The 16,278-nt window shown below is 39.7% G+C and overlaps 1 long non-coding RNA gene and 1 pseudogene across 1 annotated transcript; one reads left to right on the forward strand and one right to left on the reverse strand.

Moving 5' to 3' along the window:
- Nucleotides 1-508: 508 nt before the first annotated feature.
- LOC111454541 lies at nt 509-913 on the forward strand. Its single transcript, XR_002712445.1, has 2 exons — nt 509-576; nt 654-913. It is a non-coding gene; the product is annotated as an uncharacterized LOC111454541 (long non-coding RNA).
- Nucleotides 914-15,048: 14,135 nt separating this feature from the next.
- Nucleotides 15,049-16,068, reverse strand: LOC111454650 (annotated as a pseudogene).
- Between the last annotated feature and the right edge of the window lie 210 nt (nt 16,069-16,278).

A 16,278-nucleotide genomic window follows, 5' to 3' on the forward strand; every position in this document is an offset into this window, starting at 1 on the left:
CTCAATTTTAACCCCTTCCACACGGTTTTTTATAAAATATTTTATAGTTCTATACAATAGAGGCAATAAGAAATTTGTGGAAGAAAATTTGAGGTAATTCGAGTATCGAAAGCTAAAAAAATGGAGGTCCCGAACGTCGACAACGTAGCCACCTTAAACTTTTCTTAATAAATAATTGTAGAAATCGCTTTGATTTCTTTATGAACATTAAACCAAGTATGAATAATTAAGGATATACGAAAGAAAAACTCAAAGAACCGTGAGTTAAGGCCCTGAACCGACCAAATTTTATGAGATTTAAGTAACATTAAAATGATCCACTAAATGAACTCCGCAATAAGTAGGCTACCGAGTCTTTGTACTCATTCCATGTAACGCCGAAATAAAGAAAAAAAGTAAAATAAATAAATAAATAAATAGGCCCAAGCCCATGGAGGGGCAAATGTGTCATTTTGCCCCTCCACCTACAACACGGGTCCAAGTGGAACCCTAGAGGCCACCAAAAAACAAAGGGAAGACTAGGAGAGGGTTTGGGAGAATTGAGGAGCCGCCGTCGAGACTTCGTCCAGAATCGATGTGAGTTCTTGAATGTTTTCCAGATCCGAGACTAACCTTTACGAATCGGGACCTAATGTTTGAATACGATCATCTAGGAAAGCTGACTTCGTGAAGAAACTTGGCAGAAATTCGGGAATTGTTCGAGACGGTGAGCAAACTTCTGTGGCTCAAATCTCATTCTATGTTGAGACTAAAATCACGAAAAAAAAAAAAACCAAGACGTAGCCCTCAACACGATCTAGAACTTTGCCGAATGAACCATATCGATCAGAGCTTCAGATCAAAAGATATGAAAATCAGAAAATGATGGATTGGAAAAGGGCTACGGATTGCAAGAGATAGAGAGAAAAGAAAAAGAAAAAAAAAAAAAGGGCAGCGGGCGGCGGAGATCAGCTTGGTAGGCGGCGACACACATTGAGCGTCGGCTGGAGCGACGTAGCTCCAAAAGAACGATGACGCGTGTCCCAATAGAAACCAGGCCGAACGGCAGCGAATCGGATCGCTGGCCGAACGGACCCGACCCATGACTGGACCGAACCGAATCGGACCTCTAGCATCCTTTCCCGTGCATGGCTAGCACGTGAGGGCACGTGTGAGGCTTGTTTTTCGTCCATTTACCTTATGTTTGTCTCGATTCCTATTTTAATAATAGTTTTATGTGAATAGGGGTCTAATCAAGGATAATCAGTATTTTTGGACACCTTACGAGCATGGAGACGCTAACGAAAGGGCACGCGTCAACCAGGTAGGTCACCACACGAAACTTAGGAAGAAATATTTGTAGGCTAGATTAGTTTCCTTATGTGATTGGACTTTTCTATGGTGTGAGTTTAGGTTGCAAAGTACATGCTATATGACCCGTTATATATGCTTCCATGATAAGTTAAACATGTTTTATGCTTCAGCTTAGTGTGTAATTGTTCATGCATGCTGAAAGGAGGATGGGTAAATTGTAAACTCTGCGTTCCAGGTGTTGATGGACGTTATCACCTCGTTGAGCATAATTGTCTATTTTTGCATAAACTGTATAATGTATCTGATTCTTGATGTTTGCTCCCTCTTGATAATGTTTAGGAAAGTTATAATGTTTAGTAAACGTCTTAGGAATGAGCCTCGGGATCTAGGATTATAGTGACCGGTCACTGAGCCTAGATCGATCCCTGCCCTAGGAGCTTAGCAGATCACCACGATAAATGTAGTACCTTAGGGATGTTTTTAAGCTGCTAGTTGTTTGAACAATGTCTATAGTTTCGTGGGAGGACCAGAGGTCCCGATCAGTTTTTATTGATCCTAGCCGTTTCGCATGGGAAATGTGTCCCCACGTAGTATAGCCCATTAGCTGCGTGGGAACGGTTTGGGTCGCGCCCCCCCTAGGGGGACTATTATGGGCTTAGGAGGTACTTAGCACACCCCTAGACAAGATACCATGTAGTCTCAGTTAGCCATGTAGAGGTAGCGCCTCGTAGAGAGATACCAGTCAGTCCATCTTACCATAAAGAACTCTTAGGCACTAAATGAGTGGACGGAGAACAATAGAGGTCCCAAGGGTCTAAGATTAGAACCAGACGTCCTAGAGCCAATGAGAAACTCGTGATTGACTGTTAAGCTTAGGATACAATGAATGCTTGGTTCCTAGGTCCTATGTCAGCTAGGTAATAGGTCCTACGTCCTAGAGCCAAGGGGCTAGGATGCGATGACGGTTAAGCTCAGACACAGAAACTTAAGAATGCTAGGTAATACTCTAATTGTTAAGGATAGTTGACTCTTCATTAGAAGACAAATATCTAGATATTTGCTTTACATTATGGTTTACCATATTTGCCCTTTTATTAAACGTAAATATATTGTATTCATTTATTATTCTTTCCTTTTATTGTTATTTTCATATTATTTGTAATTTACCATATTTCTGTATTATGTAAATGATTATAAATAAGAGAACTCTCACCACCATTTAGGTGTGGTGGATTCATCAAACATTTACATGGTATCAGAGCCTTTTCGGTTGAACAACCCTGATCCTCTCTTCTCTATGGCTTCTGAATCTTCTTATCATCTTCTTCCTTTCAATACTCTAATCCATATGATCACCATCAAACTTTCTTCCTCCAATTATCTTCTTTGGAAAAGCCAACTTCTCCCTCTCCTTGAGAGTCAAGACATGCTGAGCTATGTTGATAGAACTATGGTTCCACCACCTCGCTTTGAACCAGAAACCTCCTCAACACTCAACCCCAAATATTAGGCGTGGAGAGCAGCCGATCAACGACTTCTCTGTCTCCTGCTCTCCTCTCTCACTAAGGAAACCATGGCTGTTGTCGTTGCTCTCTCTACTGCATGTGATGTTTGGCTTGCGTTGGAAACTACGTTCAGCCATCAGTCGAAATCTCATGAACTGAGACTCAAGAATGACTTGTAGTTGATGAAACGTGGCACCAAACCTGTTGCTGAGTATGCCCGCGCCTTCAAAAAAATTTGTGACCAACTTCATACCATTGGCAGACCCGTCGAGGACATTGATAAAGTGCACTGGTTTCTTCGTGGACTCGGCACCGAATCTTCTACTTTTTCTACTGCTCAGATGGCTCTCACCCCTATCCTCTGTTTTGCAGATTTAGTCTCTAAAGCTGAAAGTTTTGAGTTGTTCCAGCGCTCCCTTGAGTCCTCTGACTCCACTCCTATAGCATTCACAACCACTAATTGTGGTCGCACCCATGGAAGCCACCCTGCTTCCTTTAGCAACCAGCGAGGTCGTTCTTATTCTCACAAAAACAACTCTTCCAATCGAGAACGAACCCACTCAGGTCAGGGTCGTCGACCACCTCACTGTCAAATATGCCGCAAAGAGGGCCATTATGCTGACCACTGCAACCAACGGTATGTTCGACCTGATTCTTCTCATGCTCACCTTATTGAAGCCTTTAACACGTCATGTTCTATTGTTGGACCCGATGCTGCTAATTGGTTTCTGGACACTGGGGCTTCGGCCCATGTGACTGTCGACCCATCTATTTTGGATCAGTCTAAAAATTACACGGGTAAGGACTTTGTGATCGTAGGAAACGGTGCATCCCTACCCATTACCCACACTGGTACTCTTTCTCCTATTCCAAATATGCACTTATTAAATGTCTTGGTTGTCCCTCGCCTCACTAAAAATCTTCTTTCCATAAGTTAATTAACGTCTGAATTTCCTCTCTCCGTTACATTTACTAATAATCTTATTACTATACAGAATCATCAAATAGGAAGGGTGGTGGCAATCGGTAAAAGAGATGGAGGGCTATATGTGTTGGAGCGCGGCAACTCTGCTTTTATTTCAGTTCTTAGAAACAAATCTTTACGTGCTTCATATGATTTATGGCATGCTCGTCTGGGTCATGTAAATCATTCTGTTATTTCTTTTTTAAATAGAAAAGATCATCTTTCGCTTACGTCTTTATTGCCTTCTCTATCATTATGTAATACTTGTCAGCTTGCGAAAAGTCATCGATTGCCTTATTTCGCAATAAACGTAGGTCGCGTTATGTGTTAGATCTTATTCATTGTGATATTTGGGGCACTTCTTCCATCAAATCAAATTCGGGTTTTCTTTATTATGTTATTTTTATTGATGTTATTCTCGATTCACTTGGCTTTACCCTTTAAAATTTAAATCGGATTTTTTTGATATTTTTCTTCAATTTCAAAAATTTGTGGAAAATCAATATTCTTCTCGTATCAAGGTATTTCAAAGGGATGGTGGTATCAAATTTACTAGTACTTGTTTCAAAACTCATTTACATAATTCTAGCATCCACCATCAACTCTCTTGTCCATATACACCTGCTCAAAATGGTCGTGCTGAGAGAAAACATCGTCTTGTGATTGAGACTGGTTTGGCCCTTCTCTTTCACTCTCATCTTTCTCTTTGTTTTTGGGTTGACGCCTTCAGCACTACAGCTTATATTATCAACCGGTTGCCTACTCCATTTCTTAAAGGTAAGTCACCATTTGAACTTCTTTATGGCTGCACTCCACATTATGACAATTTTCATCCCTTTGGTTGTCATGTTTATCCTTATTTGCATGATTATATGCCTAACAAGCTTTCTCCCCACAGCATTCCTTGTATTTTTTGGGTTATAGTCCTGCTCATAAAGGGTTCCGCTGTCTTGATCCCGCCACCACTAAGCTATATATCACCCGCCATGCTCAATTTGATGAAACTCACTTTCCTACTATCCCTAGCTCCCACACCCAACCTCTTTCCTCTATTTCTATTTCAAATTTCTTGGAACCACATCTTTATCATATTGATTCATCCCCCTACAACTTCATCACCGCACATTCTTCGATCCAGTTCATCCCCGTGTGATATTTGTTCTGACCTTGTGGATGAGTCTGTGCAGGTTGATACTTCTCTTGCAGGTTCCACTTCATCACCCTCGACTTCTAATTCGACCTCTATTGAACCTACTGTTGATTCCTCTTCTTTGGGCACTCATATGATCACACGAGCCAAAGCTGGTATATTCAAGACTCGTCATCCAGCAAATCTTGGTATTTTGGGCTCATCTGGACTTCTTTCTGCTTTTCTTGCATCCATTGAGCCAAAAGAATTCAAATCTGCTGCTAAGAATCCTACATGGGTGGCTGCCATGGATGAAGAAATTCGAGCGTTACAACAAAATGATACTTGGACTTTGGTTCCTCGCCCTGCCAACACAAACATCGTGGGCTCTAAATGGGTGTTTCGTATTAAATATTTGCCTGNTGTTGCTGAGTATGCCCGCGCCTTCAAAAAAATTTGTGACCAACTTCATACCATTGGCAGACCCGTCGAGGACATTGATAAAGTGCACTGGTTTCTTCGTGGACTCGGCACCGAATCTTCTACTTTTTCTACTGCTCAGATGGCTCTCACCCCTATCCTCTGTTTTGCAGATTTAGTCTCTAAAGCTGAAAGTTTTGAGTTGTTCCAGCGCTCCCTTGAGTCCTCTGACTCCACTCCTATAGCATTCACAACCACTAATTGTGGTCGCACCCATGGAAGCCACCCTGCTTCCTTTAGCAACCAGCGAGGTCGTTCTTATTCTCACAAAAACAACTCTTCCAATCGAGAACGAACCCACTCAGGTCAGGGTCGTCGACCACCTCACTGTCAAATATGCCGCAAAGAGGGCCATTATGCTGACCACTGCAACCAACGGTATGTTCGACCTGATTCTTCTCATGCTCACCTTATTGAAGCCTTTAACACGTCATGTTCTATTGTTGGACCCGATGCTGCTAATTGGTTTCTGGACACTGGGGCTTCGGCCCATGTGACTGTCGACCCATCTATTTTGGATCAGTCTAAAAATTACACGGGTAAGGACTTTGTGATCGTAGGAAACGGTGCATCCCTACCCATTACCCACACTGGTACTCTTTCTCCTATTCCAAATATGCACTTATTAAATGTCTTGGTTGTCCCTCGCCTCACTAAAAATCTTCTTTCCATAAGTTAATTAACGTCTGAATTTCCTCTCTCCGTTACATTTACTAATAATCTTATTACTATACAGAATCATCAAATAGGAAGGGTGGTGGCAATCGGTAAAAGAGATGGAGGGCTATATGTGTTGGAGCGCGGCAACTCTGCTTTTATTTCAGTTCTTAGAAACAAATCTTTACGTGCTTCATATGATTTATGGCATGCTCGTCTGGGTCATGTAAATCATTCTGTTATTTCTTTTTTAAATAGAAAAGATCATCTTTCGCTTACGTCTTTATTGCCTTCTCTATCATTATGTAATACTTGTCAGCTTGCGAAAAGTCATCGATTGCCTTATTTCGCAATAAACGTAGGTCGCGTTATGTGTTAGATCTTATTCATTGTGATATTTGGGGCACTTCTTCCATCAAATCAAATTCGGGTTTTCTTTATTATGTTATTTTTATTGATGTTATTCTCGATTCACTTGGCTTTACCCTTTAAAATTTAAATCGGATTTTTTTGATATTTTTCTTCAATTTCAAAAATTTGTGGAAAATCAATATTCTTCTCGTATCAAGGTATTTCAAAGGGATGGTGGTATCAAATTTACTAGTACTTGTTTCAAAACTCATTTACATAATTCTAGCATCCACCATCAACTCTCTTGTCCATATACACCTGCTCAAAATGGTCGTGCTGAGAGAAAACATCGTCTTGTGATTGAGACTGGTTTGGCCCTTCTCTTTCACTCTCATCTTTCTCTTTGTTTTTGGGTTGACGCCTTCAGCACTACAGCTTATATTATCAACCGGTTGCCTACTCCATTTCTTAAAGGTAAGTCACCATTTGAACTTCTTTATGGCTGCACTCCACATTATGACAATTTTCATCCCTTTGGTTGTCATGTTTATCCTTATTTGCATGATTATATGCCTAACAAGCTTTCTCCCCACAGCATTCCTTGTATTTTTTGGGTTATAGTCCTGCTCATAAAGGGTTCCGCTGTCTTGATCCCGCCACCACTAAGCTATATATCACCCGCCATGCTCAATTTGATGAAACTCACTTTCCTACTATCCCTAGCTCCCACACCCAACCTCTTTCCTCTATTTCTATTTCAAATTTCTTGGAACCACATCTTTATCATATTGATTCATCCCCCTACAACTTCATCACCGCACATTCTTCGATCCAGTTCATCCCCGTGTGATATTTGTTCTGACCTTGTGGATGAGTCTGTGCAGGTTGATACTTCTCTTGCAGGTTCCACTTCATCACCCTCGACTTCTAATTCGACCTCTATTGAACCTACTGTTGATTCCTCTTCTTTGGGCACTCATATGATCACACGAGCCAAAGCTGGTATATTCAAGACTCGTCATCCAGCAAATCTTGGTATTTTGGGCTCATCTGGACTTCTTTCTGCTTTTCTTGCATCCATTGAGCCAAAAGAATTCAAATCTGCTGCTAAGAATCCTACATGGGTGGCTGCCATGGATGAAGAAATTCGAGCGTTACAACAAAATGATACTTGGACTTTGGTTCCTCGCCCTGCCAACACAAACATCGTGGGCTCTAAATGGGTGTTTCGTATTAAATATTTGCCTGCCAACACCGTCAAGTTGATTAGAGTAAGTTTGGAACCTAAACCAAGTTAGGACCTAAAAAAACACCTAAAGGAAACACCTTCAGACTCTTCTGGAACCCTCTGAAGAATTCATTATAACTCTATGATTTTTTAAAACAACTCATGCTTGTTATTACGATGGTTACATATGTTTATGAATGCATGTTAGAACTTATGCCTCAAAGAATCCTGAATTTTAGAAACTTACAAGATTGGGAACCAAGAACAATACCATACAAGCTCTACGACTACCAAGGTAAGAAGAATGTTAGGTACCACTCAAGGATAAGAGACCAAGATCCTCAGACATAGGAACTTAAGAATGCTAGGTAATACTCTAATCATGTCCAATGTGACCCATGACTTCCCACCATGCGGTGCTTTTAGAGGTCCATGTTTCCTCTTCTAGGTGAGATGCCCTACACCATGTTTTTCTTAGCTTGATGTCATGTTTGGCCTATATTTTCCTCACCTAGATGAGATGCTTGCACCATGTTATGGGTACCCTATTCACAATTTTTAAGAAGGCATGTTCATGTTATGCATCGATCACATGATGTTTATGGACTTTAATGGGGAGTAATCTAGGGCCACGATGGAATAAGAAGAGAGTAAATTACCTTAGCCACGAATCAAGAACCTCCAAAGACCTCTCATGGTACATCATGTTCATGACTCAGATTACGTTGCTTGGAACGTATAAAGCCTTAAGGGTAGGTATTTAGACTATGATGCTTGAAATGTATGAAACTTTGGGCATATGTATTCCGGTTGTATCATAAGGCAAACCCTGGAGGCAAGATTAGACTACATGGCTTGGAATGTAAGAAGCTTTGGATATAGGTTTTCAAACTATGCTGCTTGGAACGCATGAAGCCTTGGGCATAGGTTTTCAAATCGTATCACAGGGCAAGACCTAGATGCAGGTTTAGACTACGTTGCTTTGAACACATGAAACCTTGGACATAGGTTAAAGACTCTGTCGGTTGGAACATAAAAAGCCTTCGACACAAGTATTCAGTTCATAACTAGTACTGTAAATCCTAAAGAAGTGTCTTGAAAAACGAACCAAGAAAATAACATGGTATATATAAGGCTACTTAACGATTCTTTGTACTCGATGTGTTTTAAAGTAAACACAAGGAGTCGAGGTCACCCAACAAAGATAGAAAATGTGGCTGCTAGGATTTAAGCCCAGGTCTCCACGGCCACAACATGGAATTTTCACCACTAAACAACAACCACCATTTTTTATAAAACAATCGAGGTAAGTAGCCACCATAGAATTTTCTTAAGAAATACTAGTAGGAATCGCTTGAATTTCTCATTGAACCTTAAACCAAGTATTAGTTAATGATGTATGAAAGAAAAACTTAAAGAACCGTGAGGTATGACTTGAACCGATCAAATTTCTTGAGATTTAAGTAACATTAAAATGATCTATTAAATGAGCTCCACTTCCTATGAAATTTTAATGCTGAGCATATTATAGAATGATAAGATTATATATGAAATTTTATGGTCATTGGATAAGGTTTAGTAGGTAAGCAAAGAAACGATGTAAAATTGCCATAATGCCCCTAAGATAACTTACCTTTGGTACATGACCTAGATGACATCCAAATGCTATGAACCTCCATAGTAGTTCTTATTTTATGATGTTTGATGATTTTTTGAACTTTGACAGTCATCAGAAAACATTAAGTATCAAAACAAAAAATTAGGGGTACAATGACCAAAATGTCCCTAGGACTATTTATGATATTTTACGGTTTAGATAATTCTCCAAATGATTTGCTACTTCTTATAAGGTTTATTCCTAAGGACATGAAGATATGTTCAAGATTTCAAGTTGATTAGAGCAAGTTTGGAACCTAAACAAAGTTAGAACCTAAAAAACACGTAAAGGAAACACCTCAAGACTCAAGACTCTTCAAAAACCTTCTAAAGAATTCATTATAAATTTATGAATTTTTAGAATAACTCGTGCTTGTTAATATGATGGGTGCATATGAATTTTTAGACCCTGGATGCCGGATTAGACTACATGGCTTGGAATATAAGAAGCTGTGGATATAGGTTTTCAAACTATGCGGCTTGGAATGCATGAAATGTTGGGCATAGGTTTTCAAATCGTATCACAGGACAAGTCTTAGATGCAGGTTCAAACTACGTCGCTTGGAACACATGAAAGCTTGGACGTAGGTTAAGATTCTATCGCTTGGAAAGTAGGAAGCCTTGGACACAGGTTTTCAGCTTCATGTCTAGTGCCATAAATCCTGTTAAGGATATTTAGTACTAAATTATAGTTTACCATATATATCATATTTGATATTTTATTATAAACAAATATCTATATATTTGCCTTCTTAGCATATGTATCTTTCCATATATTATTTTTTCCATTTATTACTCTTTCCATATCCTTGTAATTTATTTGATTATCAATAAGATAACTTTCACACCATTTAGGTGTGGTGGATTAAGCAAACATTCTCATGGTATCAAAGCCCTTTCGGTTTAGCAACCCTAATCCCTTATTTTTAATAGCTTCTGAATCCCCTACTCATCTTCTTCTCCACCACCCCTGCTGGCTTTGATGACGTAGGGGCATTCTCCATGGTTGCGACATGTGAAGCCGATTGATTACTCTTCGACTCCACCCTTTTGACCTCTAAATCACCCTTCGTCATACTCTGTACATACAACCTCACCTTTTCGAACACAATTGGTTTTCCCTCAACCAACATAGTCTCTTTCATTTTCTTCCTAATCTTCCCTTCATCCTTCACAGAAACCCTAACCTAAACCTATCAACCTTTTGCAGAGATTTACCTTTGGAATCTGGGCGCCGCACTGGCCTCTTCACCAACCACGTCGCCGCCTACCTTCTCGGCAAAATTGGCTCCTTCGCCCACTATGGCGACTCTTTCGGCTTCAACATTGTCTTTATCCCTTGCTCTAGATTTCTCTTCTACTTCTTGGGTTAGACATATTCTCACCAGAGCCAAGGCAACATCGTCGCTGAGCGACGATCCCTCTTCATGGGTTAGACATTCTCGTCAAAGTCAAGGGAGCATCGTCGTTGAGCGGCGATCCCTCTGCAGTTTTCGATGGACAAGAAAGTGTTTCTCTACACCTCCATCGAACCAGGTTGTTGACATCCTCACGAAAAGTGTTTCTCGACCTCTCTTTGAATTTTTTACATCCAAGCTTCACGTTCGTTTAAATCCGACGCTCAGCTTGCGAGGGGGTGTTAAGGATATTTAGTACTAAATTATATTTTACTATATGTATCATATTTGATATTTTATTATAAGCAAATATCTTCTTAGTATAGGTATCTTTCCATTTATTACTCTTTCCATATCCTTGTAATTTATTTGATTATCAATAAGATAACTTTCACACCATTTAGGGATTGCCTTGGAGAACGAATCAAGAACAGAACATGAACCTAGAAAATAACAAAAAATAAGACAACGATCAAGAACAATAATATGGATCAAGATCCAAGTCGACATTTTAATGTTGAGTATATTTTAGAATTTTAAGACTATTAAATTTTATGGTCATTGGATAGGGTTTGGTAGGTAAACAAAGAAACAAGGTAAATTACCATAATGCCTTTAAGATAATTTACCTTTGGTCCATGACCTAGATGACATAAAAATACTATGAACCTCCGTAGGAGTTCTTATTTTAAATTAGGGGTAAAATGACCAAAATGACCCTAGGACTATTTATAATATTTTACGGTTTATACATGCTCCAAATGATTTGCTACTTCTTATAAGGTCTATTCCTAAGGACATGACGGTATGTTCAAGATTTCAAGTAGATTAAAGCAAGTTTGGAACCTAAACCAAGTCAGAAACTAAAAAACATCTAAAGGAAACGCGTAAAGACTCAAGACTCTTCTTGAACCCTCTAAAGAATTCATGATGACTCTATGACTTTTTAGAACAACTCATGCTTGTTATTCTGATGAGTACATATGTTTATGAATGCATGCTACAACTTGTGCCTCAAAGAATTGTGAACCGAAGAAACTTATGAAACCAAGAACAATAGCACACATGCTCCACGACTACCAAGGTAAGAAAAATGTTAGAAAAATGCTAGGTACCACTCAAGGATAAGAGACCAATGTTCTCAGACACATAAACTCAAGAATGCTAGGTAATACTCTAATCATGTTCAATGTGACCCATGAGGCACATGTTTCTCTAGGTGAGAATGCTACGTAATACTCTAATCATGTTCAATGTGACCCATGAGGCACATGTTTCTCTAGGTGAGATGCATTACACCATGTTTTTCTTAGCAGGATGTCATGCTTGGCCTAATATTTTCTTCACCTAAATGAGATACTTGCACCATGTTATGGGTACCCTACTCAAGATATATAGAAAGCCAGGGTCATGTAAACTCTAGGTGATATTGCTAATATTTTCTTCACCTAAATGAGATACTTGCACCATGTTATGGGTACCCTACTCAAGATATATAGAAGGCCAGGGTCATGTAAACTCTAATCATGTTCAATGTGACCCATGAGGCACATGTTTCTCTAGGTGATATTGCATTGCACCATGTTTTTCTTAGCAGGATGTCATGCTTGGCCTAATATTTTCTTCACCTAAATGAGATACTTGCACCATGTTATGGGTACCCTACTCAAGATATATAGAAAGCCAGGGTCATGTAAACTCTAATCATGTTCAATGTGACCCATGAGGCACATGTTTCTCTAGGTGATATTGCATTGCACCATGTTTTTCTTAGCAGGATGTCATGCTTGGCCTAATATTTTCTTCACCTAAATGAGATACTTGCACCATGTTATGGGTACCCTACTCAAGATATATAGAAAGCCAGGGTCATGTAAACTCTAATCATGTTCAATGTGACCCATGAGGCACATGTTTCTCTAGGTGATATTGCATTGCACCATGTTTTTCTTAGCAGGATGTCATGTTTGGCCTAATATTTTTTTCACCTAAATGAGATGCTTGCACCATGTTATGGGTACCCTACTCACGATCATACCATTGTGGAGAGTTGTGTGACGTGACCTTTATGGACTTTAATTCTAATATTTTCTTCACCTAAATGAGATACTTGCACCATGTTATGGGTACCCTACTCAAGATATATAGAAAGCCAGGGTCATGTAAACTCTAATCATGTTCAATGTGACCCATGAGGCACATGTTTCTCTAGGTGATATTGCATTGCACCATGTTTTTCTTAGCAGGATGTCATGTTTGGCCTAATATTTTTTTCACCTAAATGAGATGCTTGCACCATGTTATGGGTACCCTACTCACGATCATACCATTGTGGAGAGTTGTGTGACGTGACCTTTATGGACTTTAATTCTAATATTTTCTTCACCTAAATGAGATACTTGCACCATGTTATGGGTACCCTACTCAAGATATATAGAAAGCCAGGGTCATGTAAACTCTAATCATGTTCAATGTGACCCATGAGGCACATGTTTCTTATATAGAAAGCCAGGGTCATGTAAACTCTAATCATGTTCAATGTGACCCATGAGGCACATGTTTCTCTAGGTGATATTGCATTGCACCATGTTTTTCTTAGCAGGATGTCATGTTTGGCCTAATATTTTTTTCACCTAAATGAGATGCTTGCACCATGTTATGGGTACCCTACTCACGATCATACCATTGTGGAGAGTTGTGTGACGTGACCTTTATGGACTTTAATTTGGGTACCCTACTCACGATCATACCATTGTGGAGAGTTGTGTGACGTGACCTTTATGGACTTTAATTGGGAGTAAATTTAAGGTCAAACAAGAAGAGAGTAAACCTTCCACAACAGGATAGCATGTTCATGACTCAGACTAAGCTGCTTGAAACATATAAGCTCGTTGAAAATGAGGCTGTGGGATTTGCGAGAATTGAGCCCAAGTCTTCACAGTCTTCACAGCCATAAAGTGAGATTCTCACCACTAAACTACAACCACAATATGACTAACTTTATAGAACAACTCATGCTTGTTATTACGATGAGTAAATATGTTTATGAATGCATGTTACAACTTATGCTTCAAAGAATCGTGAACCTTAGAAACTTATAAGATTGGGAACCAAGAACAATACCATACAAGCTCTATGGCTACCAAAGTAAGAAGAATGCTAGGTATCTCTCAAGAATAAGAGACCAAGGTCTTCAGACACAAAAACTTAAGAATGTTAGGTAATACTCTAATCATGTCCAATGTGACCCATGAATTCTCACTGCGCGATGCTTTTAGAGGCCCATGTTTCCTCTTCCAGGTGAGATGTGCTGCACCATATTTTTCTTAGTAGGATGTCATGTTTGATAAATTTAACAAAGATAAGTTTGCAGAAGAAAGGAAATTAAGTACTTTCTGAAAAATGACTATATTTATAGATAGTATAATGCTTAACCGAAAATCAAAATAAAATTCAAATCGAAAGCATAATATCATGCCAAAACAAAGAATATGGCATAAGATCATATGAGTCATCTGATGTTCAGGAACTAAAACATAAAAAGAGAAATTAAATTTTTTTCAAAATTCTCTCCCAAGTACAACTAAATCTTTTTCAACATTCCCTCCCTTCAACCGATGAGGCAACTTTAGGATCTTGACAGACACCAAGTAAAATACGTAGCTTCTCAAACACAACTTGAGTCAAAGGTTTTGTCATGATATCAGTCACTTGCTTAGTATGACAATTTTGTAACATCACAGTTCCATCTTTACTTAAATCATGGAGGAAGTGAAAACGATCATTAATGTGTTTGCTTCGACCGTGCAAGACTGAATTTCTAGTCAGCATAATTGTGGAACATGGATAGTGGAAATATCGCATTCGTCCAAGATCAGTCATATCAAATACCTTCGTCATGGTTTCCTTAAAAGAACTCAACAAAGCCTCCAGTAAATATGAGGTCATCTGCATAAAGACATACAAGTAAGAAAGTACCTTGTAATGACTTCTTGAAAAACAGAGTTCATAAGGACACTTTTCAAAACAGTTGTACCACGCACGTGGTGGTGTTGAAGGAACTGTCACGGGTGGGATCTTGAAGGATTCAAGTGGCGGGGTTGGTGTCTCTACTCAGGAAGACGTTCGACGACAAGCAGAGCCTGAAGAAGAGGGCCTGCTTGCATCACTACTTCCAAGAGCTTGCCTTTTTCAGGCAATGGCTTCTCTGCAACCAATTCTACTGTTGCCTGCTACTGTGCTTGTGGCGACAAAGCTGTAGCGAACTGTGGTGGCGGAATTGGATCAATGGCAGAAGACGATACAATGCTTTCTTTGCAATCCGACAAGGAGAAACCATTGTTGGAATCAATTCCTTTCCTTGGTTCGATCTTCAATACTGGAAATTCTCAAATGGGCCTGTTCAGAAGGAAAAGCTTCTGAATGAGTAACTTCTGGATCTTTTCATTTGCTTCTACAATAGCCACTTTGTTGGCTGACACCTTTGCACGAACCAACTCTCTGTCCAGAGTTTTCCTTTCCTCATTCATCTCCTGAATTTTGGGCTGATAATCTCTCACAACATCCAAACAGCCGCACCACTCAGCAAGGACAACCTTCTCCGGCTCCCTCACAATTTGCATTAATTTTTCAACCTCTACAACTTTATGTTGGTGCATTTTGTCGAAGATTTTGTTTTCTACCTGACAAATCTCTATTTTGTTTCAATAACTCTTAATTTTTGTTATGTAAATCATCCACCATAGAGGTCTTGGCCAGGGCAGGTTGAACAGTCTTCTCAACATCAACCAAAGCTGCTTCCTTTGATTTGGTTAGACGATCCAATGCTTTGTCATCATCTTGAAGCTTTGCAATCTTCTGTCATGCAAGCTTGAGCTCAGCCTCCCAAGGTGCAAGAATGTCTTCGATTGGAAGCATGTCATCATCCTTTTGAGTAGCATGAGCGGAAAATTGAGCTGCCACTGAAGCCTTCTTCTCACCATTGATTTTCATTATTTCAAGATTCTTCCTTTCAAGAAGAGATTCTCTCAACTTTAATTTCTCCTCCGCTTTTGATAGTTCTTCAGTCAACTCTTCAACTTCCTTCTCTCTAAACTGTTCAAACAACTTCAAAGCCTTGATCTTCGCCTGAGCTTCCTCGAGCTCTCTATCCTTATATTCTCAAGGCGATTGAGCTTCACCTTCACCAGATCCGAGCCATGAAACAAGTTCAAGAAGTTGTCGGCATCCATATTCAGCCTGACTGACGTCCGCCGCTGCGATAAGCTTTCCCCTCCCTAAAAGATCTCGAGATCATCAACGGCGTTGGATTTGGTGCTAGAATCGACGTCGACGTAGCCTGGGAATCCACCACCCGTCCATTACTAACCTCCGGCAAAAACCCATCCATCGCCAAATATCTCCACCATAACCTTATTTAGCCGAATTTCTCCCTTCTTCCCCTTCATATAACCAAGAGGTTGTGCCACATAAACCTCCTCATCCAAGCGCTTTTTTCTTCTTGCCACTTCGTTTGTTGTGGTGTAGAGGCTACATAATCGCATGGTTTCATTTGTTGCTTTTTCAACATGTGCCATAAGAAGCAATTCTTTTGTTGTTACAGCTTCTAGAGCTTCAAT

This window comes from Cucurbita moschata, unplaced genomic scaffold (assembly GCF_002738365.1).
Source record: "Cucurbita moschata cultivar Rifu unplaced genomic scaffold, Cmos_1.0 Cmo_Scf00016, whole genome shotgun sequence".
NCBI lineage: Eukaryota > Viridiplantae > Streptophyta > Magnoliopsida > Cucurbitales > Cucurbitaceae > Cucurbita > Cucurbita moschata.